This window comes from Coptis chinensis, chromosome 4, assembly GCF_015680905.1.
Source record: "Coptis chinensis isolate HL-2020 chromosome 4, ASM1568090v1, whole genome shotgun sequence".
Taxonomy (NCBI): domain Eukaryota; kingdom Viridiplantae; phylum Streptophyta; class Magnoliopsida; order Ranunculales; family Ranunculaceae; genus Coptis; species Coptis chinensis.
Window position 1 is genome coordinate 88,282,185 of NC_141459.1, and position 22,753 is coordinate 88,304,937.

The 22,753-nt window shown below is 35.2% G+C and overlaps 1 long non-coding RNA gene across 6 annotated transcripts; it reads right to left on the bottom strand.

The window, feature by feature from the left end:
* Nucleotides 1–627: 627 nt before the first annotated feature.
* On the bottom strand, nt 628–19,316 carry LOC147505458 (uncharacterized). Of its 6 annotated transcripts, none has more exons than XR_015193327.1 (6): nt 18,927–19,316; nt 18,648–18,718; nt 17,758–17,829; nt 15,570–15,797; nt 15,338–15,378; nt 628–1,272 (listed from the first exon to the last, which is right to left on the bottom strand). It is a non-coding gene; the product is annotated as an uncharacterized LOC147505458 (long non-coding RNA). The 6 variants fall into 6 exon arrangements; XR_015193326.1 differs by lacking the exon at nt 15,570–15,797 and adding an exon at nt 16,294–16,345 and having other exon boundaries at nt 18,927–19,311; XR_015193324.1 differs by lacking the exon at nt 15,570–15,797 and having other exon boundaries at nt 632–1,272; nt 18,927–19,309.
* Between the last annotated feature and the right edge of the window lie 3,437 nt (nt 19,317–22,753).

A 22,753-nucleotide genomic window follows, 5' to 3' on the forward strand; every position in this document is an offset into this window, starting at 1 on the left:
CGATAGTAGGTTCTACTCAATTTTGATTGGTTGGTTTTCTTGTTTTGTTGTACCTAATGCTATATGTATATGTGTTGAGGCTATCAAAGGATTGAATATGGTTTGGAACTGTAATGGGTTTTTAACTTATTTGAGTTGCTATTTGATTTTCAAGACTTTGGGACTTACACAATGACTGCTGGAAATTAAAGGAGTGTGATCAGTCTAATCATTGTAACCAAATGCATATTAGAGGGCTGAAAAGTGGATGGTAGGCATTTTGTATTGTTGACGTGTTACAAATCACTCCCAATATTGAACCATTTTGATTTTTGTATCAATTTTTATGTTGTTATATACTCGGAATAAAAACAATTGAATGTGGTTGGGCTTTATGTGTTGAGCTGTTGATATTGATGCTTGTAGATTTGGAAACACAAGTTTTCAGGGTGCAATTGAAAACATTTATAAAACCAGTAGCAATTTTTTTTTTTTTTTTTTTTTTTTTTTTTTCAGTTTAGTAATTGATTTGAAACAGATATGGAGTGTTTTGAATTTTTCATTTGGAACGGATCTAATGTGTTCCCCAATTTTTATTTAGAACTGTTGCGAAGTGTCCCAGCACAGTGAAGTAGATCAAGTGTGAGTATTTCAAAGTTGTTGATTATGGTTCACCATAAATTGTTTAAAGCTTGATTATTTGGGCATTTTAGAAAGAAGGAAGGTAGATTCTTTTAGTTTAGGATTTATATTGTTTAATTCTAATGGATTGGATTGAATATAATTTGAAAGACTAAGTTGTTTAATGATTTGAAACATAACTCGAAAGAAATGAAATGATTGATTGATTGATTGAAGAACAAAAAGTAAATGACTTGAATGAAAATGACTAGAAAATAAATCCTACATGATACTAGAATAAGTCTAGGTGCATTCTCTCTTCCTAACTTTTGGTTCTTACACACCTACTTTTTCAAAAGACTGATTTGCCCTTCTCCATTACATTTGAGGCACCTCACCATTTGCTTTATGCTTTTGCTTTTTGATTTCTTCTTGATCAAGATAGGTTTTAGAGAAAGCCTTCTTTTAAGTTAATGACATCTATCTTTGGTCTTCTGAGTTGAGGACTTGACTTTCAACTCTTTGGTTCTGAGTCCTTGACTTTTGACCTTTGACTTGACTTTTTCAGCACTTTTTTATAGCAGCTTCGATTTTTCATAATAAGCGTAATTAAGGCTCCTTTTGGTGTTAAGACGCAGTTTTTATGATAAGTGTTCTGAATTGCTTCATAACCTGAAAAAGGCAATAAAAGCTATGAGTTGTCTTTTCATTAAACGTAAGAAGGGCTGTAATTTAGTAATATAAGGGTAATAAAATGCACACTTTGGAGCTGATCACCACCCCCAAATAGCATCTTGCTTGTCTTCAAGCAAGGATGAGAGAAAAACTAAGATCACAAATGAGTGATTTATTATAAGTTATACTAATCTTGTTTTGCGGAGTGCGATTGCATTGACTATATGCAACAATGTCTTAAACATTAGGAATTCCCTAGTGGACGAGTTTTAAGCCTCGTGAGAGTTTTCTAGTGAAGGTACTCACAAACTTCTTCTATTTAGTATAAATGGTCTTGTTTCCTTATTTATTCTTAGAAGTCTATGCATCTCATTAGCGGGGAATAAGGACAAGCTCCTTTAAACTTAGAATAATATATGTACAGTAACTTAATCATCTAAAGATAAATGCACAAAACATGAGCAATGAAATGTAAAAGCAAAGTCGTTTTTGAGACTTTTGGAGAGCGTCCTTAAAGTGGCTTCTCACAGGGGTGTGCTGCAATCACAACTCTCTGATAGATTTACTCAAGTTTCGTTCTATCAAGTCCAGTGGGCACTTATATTCCTCACATACTCAAATGACGTCTAAAGAAACCGGGGTCGATTGATTACACTTGCCACTTACTATCACACCATCATATTCCTAATCTAGCTAGAGGTCTTTTATTATGAGTTACGGGGCTAGGGTGATGGTTTAGAAAGAAAAAGAAAAGGAAAAACAAAAATTTGATAAGTTGAGAAATTGGGTCTTCAAGATACTTGTAACCATAGAAGAACCTTGTTTTGTTCTTTTCTTCTGAATTGTGATTCTTTAGCCCTTTGACTTTGTGACTCCATATGATTTTGAATTTTGGGAGTTCTAACTTTGCTTTTGTTTCTGATATCGTCTCTTTTTATTTTGAACTTTTGGGAGATTCGATTTTGGACTCCTTTGATTTTTTTGGAGTTTTGGTTTTTGATGGTTCTTTCTTTTCTTCTCTTTCTTTTCTTTTTGAAACAACTAACTAATCTATTTTTGTACAAGGTCTCCTATTCTCTTTTTCTGATATCCATCCAATTCTCAACTCGTCAGCTGGGTAAGCTTTTTATTGTGTGTGGTAACAGTTTAGGGATTTATGGCGAATAATAAAAAGGCTTTTATAAAATAGAAAAGGCTCAAAAAGGGATAACTAGAGGAAAAACTATATTTTTAGGTTTTTAACATTTATTTGGCTGTATCGATCCAAAAATGGCCTAAATTCTCACTTAGGATATGGCATGGTGATCAAGCAAGTGGGCATGTGGTCTTTCTATCCGGACATCCTTTGTGTCATCACTCAATAACCATTCAGATGAGGCTTTTGGCTAGATTCTCACATGATATGGAACTTAATTGTTCTAACCTTGGTCTCGGAAAGTCACTGCTATATACAATCAAATGCTGATACATATCATTCATGAAAAGATACATAAACTATTGTATGTATATTAGCCTAAGTTCAAAGAACAAGTCCTTACTCTATTGCTATATATAATGAGACTTATAAACTTTTTATTCATCCTAGAAAGATCTAGGAAACAAGACTTTTTAATACTAGGGTCTTTTTGAGTTATCCCCCTAAAGTTATGTCGAGTTTTGTGTTTAACCCCCAAAATTTCAATCATCACAATTAGACCCCCAATCTGTCTCAGAACTCTAAAAACACTGTTCATTTTTTCTATAATGCCCAAACTACCCCTTTGAAAGAGTCGTTAGAAAGTTAAAGAACCGTTTGAAATTTCTGACATCTTCTTTGACTTATCCGATAATGGTTGACTCCTTTCTTCCCCAACCATATAAAATCCAGCTCGCTTCTCTCTCCAACAACAACTAATGGGTGGTGGTGAACCAGTTAAGATGTCACTTAGACCCATTATCTTTCTTAGACCCATTTATGAAATCTGACTTCTAAAACCGATACCCATCTGGCCATCTCCATTGCCAATATTACCCACCCATCAGCCGAAATGACGAAGTTTAAACAAAAAATCCAAACAAGACTTTAAGAAACTAATCTTGCCAAAGTCAAACTCTTTGAGTTCCTTCTTCGCGAATATCGATTATTTTCAACTGAAATTTTTGGATTAGGATCATAGGTATTGAATTCGCCCCCAAGTGATATGTCTCATCTGAAACTTTGTTTCCGAAACTATGGAATGTCACCTCCAGGTGAGTAGTATCGGCTACCACCCATACCAAGCTTTTTGAATCCGATGTCCAAGCCACTTCTTTATTTCTTGGATTTTGATTTGGTTTTTTGTTGACCTTCAGGCTGTTGGTTTTTTATTCGTATCGAAATTTGGTTGTTTGGGGTTGATTCGGTATTGGAATTTTATGTTAGAAATTGACTCGGTGTTGACATTGGGTGTTTTTGTTCGGTATTGAAACTTGGTGTTTGAATGCAGTGAAGTTTGCAAGAAGTTTTTGTGCAGCTTTTGGGAGGTGGGTATCGAAGTTGGACTGTTTGTAATTGATTTGTGTCAGTATCGAATCTGGTTGTTGGGGTTGGACTGGTATCGATATCGAATTCTACTCAATATCGGTTCTTCATATTGATTAACTCTATATCGGTAATGAAAATTGTTTGGGGTCTTTCTGAATCCAATGCCCAGTATCGATAACTCTATATCGGCCTCGAATGATTTTTCTGTTTCGGCTCCAATTTACAGAAACAAAAGTTACCTTCACAGCACTAAAACCTAAACTCTAGAACCCACCACCTCATACTTATTATTAAGATCATGGATTCCACACTAAATAACCCTAAATTCAACAGACGAGCGATGAGATGAGAAATAGAGTGAGAAGCAAAATAAAACCCTAAGTTGGGGGTTTTAATCTAAATTATTGGAGTGGGCCATGTTTAATTGGGGGGGGAAAATAATTTGCTCCCGCAATTTTCTTAAAAGGATAGTTTGGGCATTATGGAAAAAATGAACAGTGTTTTTAGAGTTTTGAGACAGATTGGGGGTCTAATTGTGATGATTGAAATTTTGGGGGTTAAACACAAAACTCGACATAACTTTGGGGGGATAACTCAAAATCACTCTTAATACTAAACAGAAAAATATTTTTGGTTTTTTTTTCGAAAAAATGTTTAGAAAAGAAGAAATATACTATTATATCTACTATAGAAAATGCATAGTTTTTGCAAAATGTTACTATACCACCCCCAAATAGAAATATATTTTGTCCTCAAAGTATGAAGAGATAAGGAAAAACATTACCATAGAAACATGAGCAAAAACGGAGATACACCTGTATTATGTTCTTCATGATGAAAATACGTCACCCCCAAATAAGTTTGGGGCGTGGGTTGTTTGATATAGAACGAGAAATACATGGTTTATTGTACTAGGGATTATTATTCTACTATGAATTTTTTGGGTTTTTGTATTTTTGAAAACATATGAAATGCATGAAAAAAAATGGAAAATTTTGGTATGATGTATTTGTATTACCTTCTAGTCATAAACCAAATTCCACAAGAAAACAAATAACATAAGCATAAATAGAATTAATATTATACGTCATAATAAAGAAAAATAAAACAACAATAGAAAATACAATAAAAGTAAAATGTCCAACTATACGGACACTAGGGAACTGCCTAGCTAGTTCTTAACAGTTGAATATGGTCCAAGAGCGTGAAAGGTGTTGACGGTTCATTACGGTGGCCGTCATAAAATCATAATATTTTCGTGACGAGTCATACACGTCATAATGCTGCAACAGTTGTCATAAAATATATATTTAGATTATCAAAAAAAAAATCAACATATTTTCTTGACGGTTGGGTCATACACGACATAATATTGCAATAGCCGTCATAAACTTATTATATTTTCTTGACGCTTGTGTCATAAACAACATAATGTTGCAATAGCCGTCATAAAATTATTATATTTTCTTGACGCTACACGACATAATGTTGCAATAGCCGTCATAAATTTATTATATTTTCTTGACGCTTGTGTCATACACGACATAATATTGTAATAGCCGTCATAAAATTATTATATTTTCTTGATGCTTGTGTCATACACGACATAATGTTGCAATAGCCATCATAAAAATATTATTAAAACACCTATCTTAACGGTTTTTAGCAAAGCCGTCAAGATAGATAAAAAACAACCGTCATAACGTCTTTTTTTTAGTAGTGTAGTCAGAATCAGTGCGTGACTCGTCACGACGCCGAGAAGATCTTTCTCCTTGACATATGGTCCTAGTGTGTCCATCACTATGCAGGAGCGTGTCTCTAATGCTCTGTAATGTTCTAGTGACACTGCTGAAAACGTCACTGCTCCTGCTAGAAAGTTTGCTGCTCCTCTCTGAGGGTCTGCTATTCCGCTAGAATGACTCCCTGTGTTTGCCTGAGCTGGTGAACGTGCAGCTGGTGCAGAATCATCTGGCTTCCATGGAGGAAGTGAATTCCATCCATGGGCTTAGTGAACTGTCGGGTGGCATCAGCAAAGTAGTCCACTTTCTCGGTAGGGCGTGCTTGCTCGGCGGCTCTGGCTGCAAGTGGATGCCAAAATTTCTGGATGCAGTGGGAATAGATAGGACATGTGGTAGCATCCTTGACCTCTACTAGAGCGTCTGTAGCCTCGAACCCCTAGTGCTGCATGATCCTGGTGACCAACATTGGTAGAGAGGCGGTGTACCTCCTAGGTTTGCAGAGTTGCTCCCAAATGAAGGTGACAATGCAGAAGCTATTCTTCTGCTCTTGAAGAATCCATAGAATATGGAGCATCGCCTTACCGATAATAGAAGGCTTGGCTGAGCATAACAAGTTGTACGCTGTCCACTGAGATACTGCCAACTAATTCCTTCACAGCGAACTCTATAATGTGCAGTGTGACTTGGGCTTTTTCACCCCCTCGAGAAGCATCTTTGCCATCATTACATCGGTAGTCTTATTGTCTAGGGACTGTTCCATCTGAACATAAGCTTTCAGAGGAATCCCCAGAACCTCACTCACCACCTCCTTGGTGAGCTCAAGTGTGCGACCATCCTTGACAACCGTGATGCGGTTATCCTCCCCTCTAAGCATATAATTATAAAACAAAAGGGTGAGAGAAGGAGAATAAGCCATACCTTCCAACAAAACCAAAAACTCCCATCCTCTTCTTTTAACCTCAGCCTTAAAGTGCACTTCAAATAGATCGGAATTGAAGATGGGTTCAAAATCTTGTTCCAGCACGATTTTAGAAATCGAGCCATTTGGAGTAGGAATTGATAAAATTGGGGTTTTAGTTGGAATAGGGGTTGAAAATGGAGCAGGCTGTGAAAAATTGGAGTGGTGGTGTGTATGGTGGGCGGGCGGTCGCGAGCTGGCTTGGGGCTGCTAGGGTTTGGAAATGTTTGAGGAAGATGATGGATGGTTGGGTGGTCACGTGGGTTAAATAGGTTTGATGGCACGTGCCTTTTAAGTTAAAACGAATTTTTGGCCCAAGCCCAAATGTAATCAAGTAATTATGATCTTGTCATTAGTGCCTTGCAAACTTCAAAAGCCGATCTGCGCTTCGTTACTCGTCCGATCTTGACCCGTGAGGTACCAAAACGATCAGCATTGAAAATGTTACGCAATGGTATAGGGTACACTAACATCAAACAGTGGATTAAAATAACATATGAGGGAAAGAAACGAAAGGAACTATAGGGAAATATGTACAAACAAAAGAAGGAAAAATTTTAATTAATTTTTTTGGGATTTGAATAAGAACTGAATTTTTTTAAAAAAAAAGTGGGTCGTTTTAACTCAGATTCCCAAGATTTAGAAGTTTTTGAAAACTTGAGTCAATCCCAACTAGATGGTTGGATTACTCTCCTCAATTGTGCTCAATAAGTAGGTGGCTGGCACATGAAAACCTTGAAAACTAAATTTTCACTATGAGGTTGAAGACCAGGGTAAGTAGGTGTTTAACAGTTCGAGCACCAGCTTTCTCTCATAGCTCATCTCTTCCGTGCATATGAACTTTTACCTAAACTAGGAATGAGTTTCGGTATATGTGTCCATATCTTTAGCTGCAGTTCTCTAGGAAGTTCTTGCACACGATCATTGAAACTGATCCATCTAGTCTTGCTAGGTGGAGGGTTTTTGTTCGTTACAGAAGACATTTTTGAAAGTTTTTGAAAGTTTTTAGAAAGAGAGAGATTGAGAAGGGGGAAATATTTTTAGACGAAAAGAAGAATTTTTGAATTTTCTTTACAAGTTTGAGTCTTTTAACGTCAGATTCTCGGGACAAATAGAGAGGTGGAGGCAAAAGATAGAATTAAATAGAGAATAGTATCACTTTGGATTACTCTATTTGTTTAATTCTCGTTTGGAGACGCCTCATCTTTTTTTTTTGTTTCTTTAGTTGGTTTTCTCAAGAAAAAGATGTCTCTAACCATATAGAGGTTTTGCCAAGAAGATAAAATTAAAAGCGATTCCGATATCATTTTGGTTACTCTGTGGCATATAACTTTTATTTTTATATCCTCTAGTTTTGAAAACTATGGAGAGATGTTTTAAGATACTTGTACTCCAAAAGTTGTGATGAAAAACAAACCATAATAGAAAATCTCAGGCAACTTTCATGTCGGCTCTAGAGCGAACCCAATCAAGACAGATAGAGCTTCAGCTACGCGAGTTGGGGGATTTACTGTGCAAAACATAGAATGTTCTAACCTGTGCAAATAGCTCGGTGATATAGGCGACCCTTAGTAAGCAAAACTGGTCTTAAACCGCCCCTATATTGTGTTGTTCTAAAGGTTGGTCTGTGTAAAATCCATTGCTCGTTTTTTTTTTAGAAAAATCACATAACTATTGATGTATCAAGAATCTAGCATTAACAGAACAGAGAAAACAACTGTTTTGAAAAAGAAATGTAAAATAAAGAAAAAGAAAATTGTATACTTGCTCCACATGTTCACACTTACTCAAACTACGAGTAAAAAGTGTTTTACAAAGAATATGTGAAATATACGTGGACTAAGGCTCCTGCACTTACAACCACACACTCCAAGTAGAGGGTCCAGTTACCTTATTGATGTATTCCCTTTAAAGCAAAAGATGGAATGGAATGGGGAAAGAATACATCGAGGAAAAGAGGATTTAATCCTTGTAGATGGGATGATCATAAAAAAGTTTTTAGCACTCCAGCTTCGTTCACGTCACTTGTTGCTTCAAAGGGTGTGTTTGTTGGGTTAGGGTTTGGAATTGCTTGACTTGGGAACACACCTTTTTGGATTTTGTCTTGGGCTTACGAGTTTAGATATTGTTGTATAGATTCTAGGATTTGGGTTTGTTGTTGCATGACAGATAGCGTTATCTCGGTGGGCTTATTTGTTTGGACGCTAGTTGATGGTGTAATTGGAACTAGGTCTCTTTGGTTGTTGATAGGTGGGTTTTTGGTAGTTTTGGTTAAACTGGGATGGAACCAATGCTCTGTTATGATTATTGTAGGTACTTGTCATTGTCCTTGTCTGAATGTATTTGGTGGTTTGTTGAAACCTGGAGGTGGTTGGTTTTGTGGAATGTTCGTCTATGCGAAGTTTGGATGTTGTCTCTGATCAGTCCCCAAATATTCATTTTGTTACCTTTACAAAGCTTCAATTATGCCCTTCTTATGCTTAATGAACATACAATATATAGCTTTTGCTATCTTTTGCAGGATACATGCCATTTAGGACGTACATTCTTAAAACGTGCATTTTAGCGCAAAAAAGATTGCTATTGACGCTACTTGGGAAGATTCCAGCTTATGAGCAAAAGTGTTGAAAAGTCAAAGTCAACCCTCAAGGACTCAGGACTAAAAGCTGAAGACCCAAGGACTCAAGACTAAAAGTTATGGACTCAAGGACTTAAAGCAAAAATCAAGAATTCAATTGTATAGGCTAAAGTCAAAAGCCCACAAAGCTTTATTTTATCCTCAAGGTTGTTTCTAGAAGGGACAAATATGTAATTAGTGTCCTATATAAACCAAAGTAGTAGAGAAAGAACATTACCCTAGAGCTAATCTTTGGTCATTAGGAGTAGATAATATGTTTTAAATTAATAGTGTTTGTTATTTACTTGTTTTCCATTTTTTTGTTCTTCAAGCTTTAGTGATTAAATCAAGTTCTTATTATCTTCAATATTAGTTTTCAATCTTCTCTTCAATACAAGTTTTTATTGCTTCTCTAATCTTTGATTCAATCCCAAAAACACTAGTCATACATACACATTTGAAAATTCAAAGGAGTATAACTTTGTGAGCAAGATATCCATCCAAACCATTTTCATACATGTTTCTATATCAACTCCATAGTGAATTTAAGATTTCAAACTATTCTAAATAAAGAACTAATGTTTCCACCATTAAAACTTTAAGAACAAGAGTAAAGAAAGTTTAGAGAGAGATTTTTCCAACCATCTAACCATTCCTCCAAACAAAGGATTTAGGATGAACAACAAAACGCAATCCCACTTTCTATACATGTCAAATGACACCGCCGTCATGGATCCAAATGGAAAGAGGGAGATAGAGAAAAAAATCACTCATTGAACTCTTCTTCTCAATCTTATTTTCAAAAAAATTAAGTTTTTTTTCCTTTATTTTGTTACTGATGTTTCTTTTTCGTGTATTTCCAGTACATTTCTGAGCAAATGGAGCCCAAGAATAGCACGAGATGGATCACCGAAGACTCCTGGAGAAAAATGAGCCCAAACGAAATAAATTCACCCGCGCCGTGCCTATCACCCATGCGCCCGCCAATGTCAAACACGCGCCCGGACCTCATTCACCCGAGCCCGCATGTGACATGCATCCACACTTCATTAACCCGCGCCGCGCCTAGATTTTTTCCAACGAAGATTCCGTTGGCCCAGAATCTTCATGTGTAAGTCACCTTAAATTCCCCCTGGTCTTTTTAATTTAACTGTGAGAAGATAAAAAGTAGATAGATTTGCAAAGTTTTGAGTTTTCGAAACCAAAAACTCAATTAAAAAAGCAATTTAAAAATTAAAAATATTTATTAATTAAAATGAATTAGTAATCCATCAGTAAAGTTAAACATAAAAATTAGTTTAGTAGCATGTTTAGGTTTTATTTTCTATTAATTGTTGTTTATACATGATTAGACTAAGATACTATCATATAGTTAAGTCAAAATACAAAAAATTAATTAGGATAAATACAAAATAGTTTATGTTTTAAAAGTTTAGTCTTTGGTTTAAGTTTACTTATCAAGAGTTGGGTATTCAACCTACTTGGACTGGTTGGATGTGCGAGGCGAGTAGAGTAATATCATATTCGCACATCTTGATCAGCTCCCAAATGTGCGTTTTATTACCCGTATATTGCTACATTACAGTCCTTCTTACGCTTAACAAAAAGACAACTCAGAGCTTTTATTGTATTTTTCAAGTTAAGGAGTATTTCAGACCACTTATCATAAAAGCTACGTCTTAACACCAAACAGAGCCTTAATCACGCTTATTATGAAGACCAGTAGCTGCTATGAAAAAGTGCTGAAAAAGTCAAAGTCAACTGGTCAAAGTCAAAAGTAAAAGCCCTCAAATCAGAAGACCAGAGATGGAGGCCCTTATCTCAAAATATGATGATTTTTCTCCCTAAACCTACCTTGGTCAAGAATGAACCAAAAAGCAAAAGCAAAAGTAAAAGTGGAGTGTGAGGTGTCTAGTTTGTAATGGAGAAGGGCAAATCTGTAAAAGGCAAAAGTAGGGGTATATAAGCAAAAAGCAAGGGAGAGAGAAACTATCCATTGTCTTAGAATCCAAACTATTTGGTTTGTTTAATTTCTTGTCTTGTTTTTCAATTCATGTTTTTACTTTCTTGTTGTTTTATTTCATTTCAATCAAACTTGTTATTTACTTGTTCTTATTTCAATCAATCTTGTTTACTTATTCTTTGTTTCAAGCTTCAATCTATTTTCCTTTGTTCTTATTTCAATGTTTTAATCAATCTTTACTTCATGTTTTCAAGTCATTTCAATACAACAATCAAGCTTTCAAGTTTTCCTTAATTAGCTTAGATCCATTCTAATACATACAAGAGTCTACTTTTCTTTTTCACGTCTCCCTCACTCAAACTCTAAACAATTTAGGATGAACCTCACTCTTAAACAAACTTTTTAAAGTATACTCACCACAATATAAAGCTTCAAATGGCACCGCCGTCATAGATTGAAGGAGTGAGAGTGATGGGTTGAGAATTTAAGAAGGGAGCATCATTCTCATCTCTCCATTTCTATTTTTTTTTCAATTTTTTGTCAATTTTTTATTATTTCTTAGTACTAATCTACTTTTTTACAAATCAGGTTGCGGGACAACGGAGTTGGAAAGGAGTTGAAGACACAGTAGAAAAGCGAGCCACATTCACCGACGCCGGTGGGTGACTGCGGGATAGGTGGAAGGCAATCGCGACCTCACCTCCACAGAAGGGTGTCCAGTTTTTTGGCAACCCAGTTGATTTGTGATGAATAGTTGTACTTTGAGCCCGGATTTTGTAATAGAGTAGGAGAAAATAGTGGAACTTATTTGTAATAGTTAGCGATAAAAAGAAAAACGAAAAAAAAATTAGTAAAAATTGGTTTTTGATTTATTTCTTATGATGAATATGAGTTAAACTTGGTTTAAGTTATATACTTACTAAGGGATTAAAGTTTTAATTGCTTTGGGAAGTTCAAGTGTGTGAGGCAAGTTATGGATCATAGCACACACACTTTGAATCAACTTGGTAATCAACACTCTACCATTTGACTCTAGTTAATCTAGGTTATTAATCTAAAACTAGTTAAATAGATTAGTATAATAGTAGTTTAGTTTTAAGTTTGGGCCTTGAAGGCAAAGTTGTATAAATTGTCAAAACCCCAACTTGTGGGCTTTTAAAGTGGGCATTTGTTGTAACTTAAAATAGGGTAAAGCTCGAAAGGTTAGGCCTGATACTAAGATCACGCGCCAACCGATGTCGCCTTCTCCTCAAGCAGCCTAAAACCACGGCTTGAGAGGTAAATTCTAAACCTCCTCGAAACCCAAGTAATATGATACATGTGTGTTCAAGCATACTTACGTGATTGTTTGACATTTACTTTCAGCACTACAATTTACATTCGTGCATAAAGCTGAACCCGAGCCACATAACAACCATTGAGAAGTCATTACCCAATGTAAGTAAATTGGACATTACTTGATTCTTGAAAGCCCTAGACCAAAAAACTTAATTAAAATCAATCAACTAGAGCCCAAAGTAGTCATGCTCCCTTAGAAAATGACAAAAATATAGCCACGAGGATTTAGAGTAATCAGTTACCAGATTCTGGTGGGCCAACTACCTTCCTCACTCTCCTCCCCCAGATTCATCGTGAGTGAGATTCTTGGTAGCACACTACTTGGTGAAGTGACTGCCTACTCTTATGAGACGTGTAGTAAAGCCATCCTAGTCTCGAGCCCAATTGTTCCCCTGAACAGGGCATAGTAAAATATAGACCAAAGCAAATATTTTCAAAAATCCAAAAAAATGAATTTCTACTGTTTGTGCATCATCATTGATTGAGCATTTATGTCTTATCAATATGCATTACAACCGTCATGGAATTATAATGCAAACCCAGAACCTTGTTCTTTTTGTGGTAGTCTTTATCACTGGTTATCTCATTGTCCATTATATACAGAATTCGAGTCTACTAAGGGAAATCTTTTCGATTACGAACCTCAATTTTCAAACTTCCCAAATACCGAATACACTCAAGAGTATTCCAGTCATGCCGATAACTCATGGAATTCCACCACAAATAGTTAACCACCATTCATCTATCCATATGGTCCGTCAGAGTGCGGTTTCACCCAAAACCCATTACTATTCACATCACCATCCGCATCAATTTCATATTCCACTATACCATCCATCATAGACCAATTATACCAGGAAATAGCCAAACAAACAATATTAACTTAGCAAATAGCAACTACATTATGTTTTCTCCAATCCGATTCAAAGATGCCACATCTGAGACTAACATTCTTCCCACTAGTCTAGAACCCAACCAATAAGAGAAATAAAGTGTTACTATAACAAAGTCTATTGCTAAAGCCCATCCTGATACTCATGACCAATTAAAAACCCATCATCCTCCACCTGACTATCATGAGAATTTCAACTCTTATAATGATGACTATATGCCCGAAGTCACAGTTTCTCTCACATGCCTTAATGCATCATCACCCATAAATGAGAAAACTCCGGGAGAAGAAACTCAAGAGCATGTATTGGACTCAACACATTTTGGCACTGAGAAAATTTATAAAGATCTAGGCAGAGAGGATAAAGAAAATCAAATGCTTGTAGAAGAGAGAATAAAATATATGGTGGAAAGTGGATTTCAATTTAGTTTGGTCGTTAAAGACTTATCGATAGAACAAATTTCACTACAAAAAAAATAGTCAAAAAACAACAGCCAATAGCTGTCGTTTATGACTAAAACATGTGCTATATTCCATCGTTGGGGCTGTAATAAAAACTGCTATAGTTTTTGAAATACGACGGCCCGGGGCACTTGTAATATTTAAAAAAACAACGATGGCTTTTAACACTTATAAATTAACGACGGTCATTAGCCCATGTTTCTTTTAAAATTTGGTCCACGTTTATTTAGAATAGAATGACAAACTTAGCCGTCATTTATGGGAGAAATATTTCAACGGTTCTCACTGTCATTTATTTATTTAGCATCCCTATTTTTATTTTTATTTTTTGCACCTGATAAAAACTAAAGAACAGTAACAAAATATAAGACGAGACCTGAATAAAAGCAAAATATTTTCATTGAATGCTTCAAACTTCAACAACTTGAACAAATCCCATCAAAGAACTTGAATAAATCCCATACAATAACTTGGTGCACAACTAAGTCTTTAGTATAACTTAAGAAAATAATTTAGATTATATTAATAAAAACTTTAGGTCATGTAATAGTAGATCCCACGTTAATGTCACCAAAGGTCTTTCCTCTAGCACCAAACAACTCTGCATGAAATTCTAGAATCTCGTCCACTACAATCCGATATGCATTCTTAGGCACTTCATCTCGATCACCAAGCATTGTTCCAATGGCAACCACTCTACCCCATGCTTTGCAGCTTACATGTTTGTCTAGAACGTGATATCATTGGTTGCCTAGGCAATAAATGACTAGTTGTTTGCGACAAATAAGATATGAAGTAGTAAGGAAATCTCAATACGACAAACATGTCAACTAGTAGATTCATGTGTAAAATCAAGAGTTGTATAGCAATACTATATATTTATAGTTGGTAATTTCTTGCATACTCAACAAAGAATAAGTAAACTTGGCAGCTTCATATATAAGCAAAAGGGAATTAAAGCAAAAGAAACTAAGTCAGTTGCATCATCCCAAACAATGAAAGAAAAAAGGAAGAAATCCAATATACTAGGCATACAATCTACCCGTCACCAACTACTTACCTCTACTTTCTTAAACTCCTAAGATCAAGCTTACACTAGTACAAGAGAAAGACTCACTGACATAAGACAACTATAAGCAGTTATATTTTTACTTGGTAATAAAAGATATTGCATTTTCATAATTTCCATTACATACAGATCCTTATACACCATTACATGCCGATTACCAGATGCAAATATATTGCTTAAGTAGTTGGGCAAATGCAATGTTACTTAAGCAAGTTACTATAGAGATGCTAAATACTATGACAGAGTCCATCTTTGAAGTACTCCACTATCGTTATTAAATAGGTAAACCATGACCCAACCCATAACATCAAATGACAGAGCCAAGTCTAGGAAGAAGGACTCATTGCCAAAACATCATTTAGCTATGTGCCTATGTATAACAATATAAATCTATTTTTATCCTCAACAGGTTTAAACAATAAAAAAAAACTTCTTCAAAGTTTAAACACTACCATATTCAATATCAAGACAAAGCAGAGAAATATAATAACAATAAAATAAACAGCTGAAGAATATCACACCTGGAATGCAAGACTCAATACAAGGTCAAGAGGTTGCTTCTCTGCAACAAAGGAATACCATTTCATTAGTATCGGAAAATAGGACACACACATATCAGGAGAAGCCAAATGAAGGTTTGTTTCGGTGCCTAAAAGAACCAAATGATGGTCCATTATATAGAAGAAGAAACAGAATAAAAGGTTATCTTGCTTGGAGAAGAGAAATATAAAAGAAATAGGAGATAGTGCTTACTGGCCAGGTAAAGCTGGTAAGAAACACTGGATCATTGGCCAGCTAATGTCAGACACAGATCTGTTGCCCATTAGTCTACTCAAGGCCTAGGGCTCTCTTCCTAAGATATCCTTATTGTCTAGCCTTTGCGAAAATCCATTAGCATTAGATGAACAATCGCCAATACTCCTTACAACTACATGCTCCATCTAAAAATCTATGGAAGCGAACACGATCCCTCTTACCTACCTATGAAAGCTACACTTTTTCATTCCCAACCATCAAAAAGTTTGACAGCAAAATTAATAAATCAAAATACTATCAATCACCAAAACATTATATGATCAAAAGACCTCAATATATCGATGATTAATAAGACTTAAGTAGACATCAAGGCATCAACTAGAATTATGTATACAAGAGCAAGGATCAACAATTAGTCAATCCCACCGCTTAATTACCCGAAATCACTACCGTACCCACACTTGTAGTGGACTGTAAAATTACGTGATTCAACTTTAAGGATCCACCAAGGACAATTTAAACAAGATTGAAGCAACAATAGAACATTCAGCACCAATAACTCTAAATATTCAAGTTCATCTACATACTGCATGGATATAATAAGAATGAAGATGAACTAATATATCCAACAGATATCAAACCTCAAAAATAGTGAACAAGTTTTATCTTATGTATCAATACCAATGAAATATACAAATCAAGTGTCGATGAGGGGACAAACTTCTTCAATGAGAGGAAGTGTATATGAAGACTCCACATCATGTTTAAACCACCTGAAAGAATCATATTTTTTCTTCAATACCACTTATAACATAATGTTGAAAGTTAACAGGAGTTTCAAAGTCATTGAGGTCCCATACGGTATAGGCAGGGAACTTTAGAACTAATCTCAGAGCCTTTGATGAACAATTAATTATCAAGTCTACATCTATATGAACTGAAACAAGTAAGGAATGCAAGAACTAAACCCAATGGAAGTGTAGCTCTACAACTTCAGATATGATAATTCATGGTTCTACTTGAACTTAAGCTACTTCTGGATAAACATAACCCAAGTCCTTGGTCCTACTGATAATGGCACAGGCTACAAAAGTTTGTATGGTTCCAATTGATAATTCTAGAATGGTACAAAATATACCCAAGAATATAAGAAATCAAGTATAGAGTGGGTGTTACTCTACAAAAGAAGAACTAAAGTAAAGATAACTATTACCTAGTAAGAATTTAATGGTAAATTCTCCAAGTGTACGTGCTCCTGAAATTCCTTCCCAATCAATACTTCAAAAACGATATCGTCATCATTGTTCTATTATCCTCTTCTATAAGGATTTTTTAGTAACACCCTCTAATTGGTTTTAATCTATATACTAATTACTAGGTATTATAGTTATGGAACCAACAAGTAATACGTTATCCTAGGCAAACTTGCCTTGATACATAAACATGAATATTAAATAAATTAGTACGCATTATCATCAACAGGAAACCAACAACTACATTAACTGGAATCACATGCAGGCGTAAAATTACAATAAAAATAAAAAGCTTAGCACTAATTAAACTAACTTACGTCGACACGTGTATTAACTTCTGACACACAAGTCTAGCTAAATATCCAAATCCTAAAGCCTAAAATATACAATTTTAAGATATAAATGTGAGTCAGTTACTATACAAGTACAGAATCAAAATGTATCACGGACTCCGGGTCACAAACAACAAAAGTGGTCCTACTTTTGAAGTATACATGAAGCCCAAAGAGGACTTCTTCATTTCTAACTTTGTATCAAAAGAGAAATCAATTACTCTGACTAAAATGTTCTAACATACTAACTGCTTTCGGTTAATGATTCTAAAAAATAAGTAATGATGAAATTAACGATCAAGTCTAAGTAATAGTGTAATTAATGCATTAAGTCTCTACTCTAGTATATAGAGAGACCATTGTAGTCATTCAAGGTTAAGTCAATATATTGGTTTCACTTTCAGAATTCCTTCTGCATCTAATGGCTTTGCTAACTAATCAAAGAATTAATATCAAAATACGTCGTAAGTAAAGTACATGTTAATTGGATGACCGAGCTAAACGTAGAAATCCAGAGAACTGATAGGAAAAATAAAAAGAAGAATTGAAAACTGTAGAATTGATACAAAAAAGAATTGATGCAAGAGAGTAAACGATTACCTGAACCAAGTTGTTGATTGCGACAGAAATAGCTTTAAAAGAGATGAATCCCTCCAACTTTAAACGGTTCACCTACATCAAATTGTTACAAGTATTTTCAGAGAAGTGAATAGCCAACATCAAACACTTATGTGACAGGGTCATTTCCCAAGTCATTATGACTGCTACTCGGGTAGCGAGCAATAATTTCATGGAGTTGTCTATTAATAATATGAATAGAATGAAGCCAAATTTTTGTTCTTTGTTAGAAGGACAATAAGTTCAAAAGTTTCATTTCACTTTTTACCATTTTCTCTTGAACCTCCTCGGGTACAAACAATCCATTCCTCGGAGTAAGAGTAGTCTACATAAGTAGTACATGTACAGATATGATATCCCCTCATATAATTTCATTAAAACAACTAAGACTCAATTAATCACTACATAGCCATTAAAACAATAACTTGTGAAAAATCTTTATACTTATAGCACATCAGCGTAATGACAAAGTAAAGGACATCCTAGCCTATACTTAGCTTGTCGGTCAAATGACATAATCCATTCCATATGGAAATGCACAAGTAAATATTGCTTCATCTACATATATACTTAGTATTAGTGCCGGTGATTTAAGCATAACCCATGGACACAAACATTTTTTTATGTAGAAACAAAATGATTATGAGCGTACAATAAAATGATTATGAGCATACAAAATGATTATAACGTACACAGTACACCTAAAAACTACAAAATTCAAATTTTTTAATAAATTGAATATTAAAATTTTCTACTTTTAAGAAAAACTCAATTTAAACTGGCAATGGCATACACTGATACACCCACTTCCTGAAATGAAATATGTCTCACGAAAATAACAATTGAAGAAGAAAAAAATAAGAAAAAATTACCTGATAATTGGATGTGCACAAAACCAAATCGACCAGAGCCAGAATCGAAGAAAAGAACTGCTAGCAAAATACTATTGAAAGAATTTCAAAAGGGAAAAATTAATAGCAAATTTGAGCTATTAAAAACCCAATAAACTAAACTGAAAAAGGCGTTCGTAGAACAAAACTGAAGATAACAATGTAGTTTTAAATTCAACGCATATGACTAAGCCTAAAATAAATCTACCAAAACCAGAATAAAAATCAAAATGAATTGATTGAAAGAGGATAAGAGATTACCCAAGAAGGAGAAAGAAATCAACTGAAGGAGCAAGAGGAGAAATCTACCAAAAGAGCATCTTCAACGAAGAATCGAGAGTCGAAACCGAAAATTGTGAGACTAAATTGATCTTGTATTCATGACATTTTCAGAACCCAATATTACAAATTAATACCTATCATCACTCAAAACAACTCAAAGTTTTAATCTTTGAACATGAATTTAACAAAATAAAGATTTAACCTTAATCTAGTTTTCCCTTTCTATTTTGTGCAGGAAGGTAATGAAAGTTTCGATAGGGTTTTCCTTTTCTCAAATCCTACTGATATTTCGAAATAACCGGGCACAAACTGAAATTTTGGGCTGCCCCTCTTAATTCTTGCGTGATGACTTAATTTTTCACCAAATAGTAGAGCGGGAATGAGCCAGAGAAAGCTCAATTTTTCACTTTCACACTACGACGGCCGTTGGGTTAGACTACGACGGCTAATAGTACTTGTTATTTTACGAAGGCATTACCGTCGTTTATGCCCGGTGGTGGCTATCATTTTTTGACCAATTTGGTGTAATATTTGTGACATCCTTACTATTACAAATATGAACCACAATCTTGTGGAAATGCCAAAACTAGATGAAGAATTCTCTGAGTTCTTGAGATCATGTAAAGAACCACCACCAACCATCACCATCCTAATTTAATACCTCTTGAAATCCAACCTCCATTCATAAAAAAATCCATCAATTTCTAAGGACTGCACCATGAAACCAATTCAAAGAAACCTCAATTTCACACTTAAGCCAATTGCCTTTGAGATCATTCATAATTTCCTAAACCTTCCCGGTAAAGAGACTTCGCCCAATATACAAACGCAAGAGTCCATCATTTCGGTAGAGAAACCTGGTATGTCCTATTCTCCATCATCCGAGCCTCATGAAGGACATCTGCTACCAACCTCTCACTCTTCTGGATAATTCAAACATGACGGGTTATTACATAAGTTCCATGATGGGTTACACAAACATCCTCTTATCATTTTGCATATTACTCTCCACATGCATCATTTGATTCTATTTGGGGGTTTATGCTTTCATATGTTTTTCTATAAAAACCCCCAACTATTTAGGCTATTAGTATATAGTTAACAGCATATCATCCATCTCATTTGCATAGTCTTGGGAAATCTGACTTAAAACGACCCCACATATAGTCTTGAATATCTTACTATAAAAGATTCATGTTACGTTTTCTAAATGCATTCCATAGGAGTGCATCATTAAAGTAATCTATCACACCCCGAATTTTGACAAATCGGAAGAACAATATTTGTTCCCGACTCTTTGATTTCCGAGGTGTGATGCACTCTCAACTTCCAAAAACCCATTATCTGTTTAACTATTCCAATAATTTGAAACTAATAAAAATTCTAAATAAACAAAAGTCCTCTTCATTACAAAATTCGCAAATATGATTAAGTTACAAATTTCCTTTCAACAACTCTTTAATTATAATTACAATTGAAAATACAAAAACAACATTATCTCAACTGAAAATCTATTGCACCTCAAGAAAAAAAAAACATATCATGTAATGAGACGCTAACGCAAACCACAAGCAGCAACCAACCTTCTTCAACACTAATCCTATCAAGACTTATCAACTAGGTTCATTTTATGAACACACCCGATAAGCAAACATGCAAATTGGGTCAGCATTATAAACAATGCTGGTATGAGTTGCCCTAAAATACAACATATTTATACATATATATACACAATCCATAAGGCTGTTAGTTCCTCCACCGAGGCGCCTTAACTTCCAATTCAAAAATAATAAGGCATTTAGTTCCTCCACTGAGGTGCCTTAGCTTCAAACCGTACTAACTCAACTGCATCTAATAATAAAATAACAAAACTAAAACTTACTCTATACTTATACTGGTGTAAGCCTAATCACATAGTGGGTCACACCTGTATAAATAATCAATTCAACCCACCCTTCTGCAAAACCATTGTGAATACAACATAACTTACAATTAATCATTTATTATAGATTTAACATACACTTCGATATATCATCACAATTATTGTTTAAAGTTTCTTCAAGTGTCTCTAGAATTACGTCGTCTCTATGTTTTACCTAGTTTCCCTGGCTACCACAATCGATTCCCAACGCCGAACATGTACATCTACATGCCTCCTCTCACGTAATGAACCACTCCGTGCGTAATTACCCTAAGCGGGATATCGCATACCAGGTAATCCCTACACGAACGTCATTACGCGGGTACTGCCACTATTCAGCATAAAATATCACGCGTCTCGTTCTAATTTTGTAAACGAGAAAATCAAGCCACTATTCGGCTATGATTGCCCTTCACAAGGGTCAGTCAACATCTCATGTATACACCCTATACAAGGGCCAATCATATCACATACGCCCAACACAAGGGCCAAATCACATGAGTTGTGGTAGCTAGGTTCTAAAATTTTCGTTACGTAATTTATTCAGGTATCATACATTTATATATCATAATCATTTCACTCTATCAAGTGCATGCCAAAATACATCATTGCACTAAGCCACAATATTTAGAAATATCTCAATACATCTCATAATGATTTTCATTCTTTCACGTGCCAAATAAATTATTGCACTAAGCCACAATCCCTTGGAAAATATCCACAAATATTATACTACCTCATAGTAGCATCTCACATACATAATGATGGAGCGTTTACATTTATTTCTCAAAGATATTCCATTTAATAGATATCCTAACATATGATATCATTTAACAGAACAACAATTTCAACATACCACATAACGTCACAATTGCTCCAAACATACCGCATAACATTTTTATAGCGTTTTAGAAATATTTATGTCTTCTAAAATTTCTGTCTCGTCACGTGTCAAAAATACACAATATCAATGTCAAATCTTTCTTAGATAATGACAAAACAGTTTATACAGACTTCCACAACATGCTACCATTGGATTAGTCCATAAAATTTAATATAAATATAATAAACAAAGTCAACAGTCAACAGTTAAAGGGTTGACTAGTCAACAAGTCAAGCCCAACAGTCACCAGTCCCAAACCGATGTTCATCTAAACAGGTCCTAACCCAAACCCATGTTTAAAACAGTTCAACCCATTGTCCTAATCAAATTAACTAAAACAAAAGCTAAACACTTTGGCCCAAAGCCCAACTAAGGCCCAACTAAGAGGAACAGCATCGCCACCACCTCTTTCTTCTTCCTCCAGCTCACCACCTCCACCAAATCAGCCACCACTAACCTCAACTCGTCTGTCACCCTCATCCTAGCGGTTTTAACCCTCATGAAAAACGTAATTATGTGATACCCTCAAAACTCGATCAAAACCCTCGCTGCTCCAAAACTTGATCGCGCCGCCATTAATGCCTCATTCAAGCTCCCAACGACCCACTATCACCAATCATAATCCAACTAAAACAACAACCTAAACCCACCAAAACAACAACATAATAAAGGTTCACATAAAATCCCGTACGATTCCTGGGGCTCGCGCCTCCATTACCAACCCCTTCAAAGTTCAACAGCACCACCCCATCAACCAACAACCAACATCAAACAACCAAACCACAACAAAAAGGAGTTCAAACAACAAAAAGCAGGACGATTCCTTTATTTTGGGCTCGCGACACCATTAACGACCCATAAAGCTTTGACAGTTCAATTTCAATTTCCGAGTTTCAACAGAGTTTAACAATACGACAGGACACTGAAAAATAATAGGAGAATGAGCAGTAAAAATGGACGAAACATTGGACAGATAAATATGTCTGTATACACAGTAAAACT